We start from the raw sequence: 3937 nt of genomic DNA, 5'->3' as shown, positions 1-3937 counted from the left end.
CTCCTATTCATATAGTGCAATACTTGGCGGGGTACCGTCCCTCCCGCGGTTGTTCCCACATTGGGTTTTCCGCGTCACCAAAATCCTACGTGTCAATTTACATTACGCACTTTATTTCCCGTTTACTTATTGACATACCAATCATCATACAATCGACCAACGAATATAGACTACATTGACCCTAAATCGACTTAGGTAAAAAAGACCTAAACAGTTTGGCGCCCACCGTGGGGCATTGTGGTCGTCAATCGTTGATATTCTGAATATACAATGGAAAAGCAAGTATCTGAAGCCATGTCAGGGAGCAGGCAGCCATCGCCACCACCATCGTCTACCCAAAGTCCAACATCGACAGTGGCCACGCAGGTTCCCGGACATACCCCAAGAATCATACCGATAATAAAAGCCTCTCTACCTCCCAGGACCCTGTTGTCTCGGCCGGACCAGATCGGACAAAGGAACATCAAGCTCGGGCGTCACTCCGCCGCCGGTCCCCCACGCAGATTCTCGCTCGCCGGCGTGGAAAATCTTGAAAGCTATGGAAAACATGAGAGAAGATCAAAGGAAAGCAGATCTTTGAGGTAAGAAGGAGAGACAGAGAGCTCTGGGCACAAATTGATCTCTCAACGGCGATCCAAAGACTCCGGCGAACGGGACGGGGAAGGAAGATTTCCTTTGGTATATCTGACACAAGGGGCAGCAGGCAGATACCGGCTGAAATAATTACAAGATTGGATTTGGCTACGACACCATCAGATGGAAGGATAACCCCACGAGGGTTAGGATACCTCACACCAGATAGCTGGCAGCCAGCCAGCTGCGTAGGGATACAAACAGGTGGCCTCCCCGTCAGCAGCCCTGCAGCAATCGATCAGACACCTGTAGCAGGATCCGAGTCAAACCAGCAAGTGAACTGGCAGCAGGGGACAATCGTTGCCACAACCCCCCGGGCGCCGGAACTTATCAGAGTCTTCAAGAACCCGGATCAGGAGGAACTATGCAGACAGCTGACAGGCGGACCCCAGATTCAGCCAATATAACTAATCAGCAGTACTTGGAACTAAAGGAGATGCTGAGCAGGGTTCCAGGGCTACCACCCCCACTCGAGAAAGCAGCTCTAGACAGTTATGCCGAATCACCATTCGTGGACACCATATCCATCACAGTAATGCCAAAGGGATTCACAAACCCAAATATGCCTCTCTTTGACGGCACAGCAGACCCCTTTGATCATATCAGCCAGTATAAACAGAAAATGATCACGGTAACAGCCGTAGGACAAGTTAAGGAAGCCTGCATGTGCAAAGGATTCGGGTCCACCCTAACAGGACCAGCACTTCGATGGTTTGTAAGCCTGCCAAACAGGTCGATATCTACATTTGTTGAATTGGTAAACGCATTTACTCAACAGTTCGTAAGCAGCAGAAAGCCACAGAAGCACGCAGGGGACCTGTACAGAATCGTCCAGGGGGCAGCAGAGAGCATCGGAGAATACAATACCAGATTTAACAATGAGAAGGTAGCAGTACGAGAGTGTGATATCTCAACAGCAGTAGAAGCCTTCAGGAGAGGCCTCCACCATGACTCTGACCTATACAAGCAGCTGACTATGCATCCTTGCCATAGTTTCGAAGCAGTACAGGAGAAGGCAGCTGCCGTGATCAGACTGGAGGAAGATATCCTAGCCAGAGCTAGCTTACAGAGTACGCCAAGTATTTCTAGTACTTTAGCCGTGGAGAAATCAGGAAGAAAGCAAACCACCAACAAGAAGGACGAGAGATACAGGCCATATGGGAGGGGAGTCAACAGAATCGAGGAAAACCAGCTACTCCCCACCCTGGCAGAATATGGATTCACCACAGGTATCGGAGGAATCTTGAAGGCACTTAGAGAGATGGGAGATGGAGTCAGGTGGCCTAACCCACCAGTAGGAGAACAAGCTTGGACAAAGGATAGCAAGAAGAAGTGCGAATTTCACCGTGATATTGGGCACAACACTGAGGATTGCTATACATTGAGAAGAGAGATCAAGCGCCTGTACGAACAAGGAAAGCTGAGCCACCTGTTACCATGTGGGGGCAAGCAGTAAGATAAGGTAGGGTCCGCCAAGCCGGCAGACCCACCCACATGCACTAAAATTATAAACGTGATAACAGGCGGCTCAGACTTAAGCGGCCTGACATACTCAGCAGCTAAGAGGCATGCCACCGAGACCAAAGGAGACAGACCAGCCAATTCTTGCAGAATATCTCACAGTGATCTGCCAGCAGTCAGCTTTGATGAAAGAGATACATACGATGAACGAGAGCACCATGATGCACTTATTATCACCTTGTCAATGGCCAATTGCACAGTAAGAAAGGTCTTGGTAGATATAGGAAGCTCGGTCAACTTAATCATGCTCAAAACCATAGAGAACATGGGATTCAGCGAGAAGAATTTACAGAAGAAGACTATTCCGCTAGTAGGCTTCAGCGGAGAAACAGCCAGCTCGCTAGGTGAGATAATCATCCCTACCTATGTGGGAGGAGTCAACAAGCAAGTCGGTGCACTGGTTATAGATGGCCCCTCTACTTACAACGTCATCCTAGGAAGACCATGGCTGCACCAGATGAAAGCAGTCCCTTCAACATATCACCAGTGCATAAAGTTCCCCACCCCATGGGGAGTAGAAACGATAAGGGGAGATCAGGAGGAAGCTAGAGGCTGCTACAAGAAGGCACTCAAGTGCACTGCCAGCCCTCCCGCATAGCAATTCTGAGCGACCTATCCGGGACGAATACATCGAGCCCCCACAGAAGAGCGGATCGATTAACCTGGACAAGCCGCACCAGAGAGAGAACCATGCTCATTGGAGCGGGATGTACAGGAAGCTTACGACGCCAGCTAGTCAAGTTCTTACAAGATAACATGGATTGCTTCGCATGGTCACACGATGATATGATAGGCATAGATTCATCCATCATAACACACAAGCTTAGCGTGGACCCAAAGTGTAAACCCATCCAGCAGAGAAGGAGAAAGTTTGCAGCAGAGAGAAATAAGGTAATCAACCAGGAAGTAGACGACTTCTTTGGCGGCAAAGAAGATAAGAGAAGTGAAATACCCGGAATGGTGTCTAATGTAGTGGTGGTGCCTAAGAAGAATGGGAAGTGGAGAGTATGTGTGGACTTCACCGATCTCAACAAAGCATGTCCTAAAGACCCATTCCGCCGCCTCATATTGATGCAATGGTAGATGCAACACTGGACACGAGATGCTAACATTTCGGACGCATGGAGTGGATACAATCGGATCAAGATGGATCCTGCAGATCGGAGAAGACAAGACATTTATGTCCGAGAGAGGAATATATTGCTACAACGTCATGCCATTCGGCCTAAAGAACGCAGACTCCACATATCAAAGGTCAAGTTAACCGCATGTTCAAAGAGCAAATAGGAAGAACCATGGAGGTGTACATTGATGACATGGTGGTGAAGTCGAAAAGGCCAAAGATCATATGCGGCATCTAGCGAAACATTCAAACACCCTCGGGAATACAAGATGAAACTAAACCCGTCCAAATGCACCTTCGGGGTATCTTCTGGCAAGTTCTTGGGCTATATTGTGACTCAAAGAGGAATAGAAGCCGCATCGAACGGATCAAAGTCGTCTTACATTTGGAATCACCCGAGAAGCCTAAAGATATTCAGAGATTATTTGGAAAGGTAGCAGACCACGAACAAGGTTAATTTCAAGATCTTGAGACAAATGCGAGACTATTTTACGACGTGCTAAGGAAAAGCCATAAGTTTGAGTGGACCGCTGAACACGAGCAAGCCTTCAGAGACCTGAAGCACTATCTGTGACCCGCCATCTTTGTCAAAACAAAAGCCAGGTGAACCATTATTCCTATACATTTTGTCACGAAAGTATGATGAGTGTTGTCTGGTCG

This window comes from Silene latifolia, chromosome 10, assembly GCF_048544455.1.
Source record: "Silene latifolia isolate original U9 population chromosome 10, ASM4854445v1, whole genome shotgun sequence".
NCBI lineage: Eukaryota > Viridiplantae > Streptophyta > Magnoliopsida > Caryophyllales > Caryophyllaceae > Silene > Silene latifolia.
Note: the sequence above shows the minus strand (reverse complement) of the source record.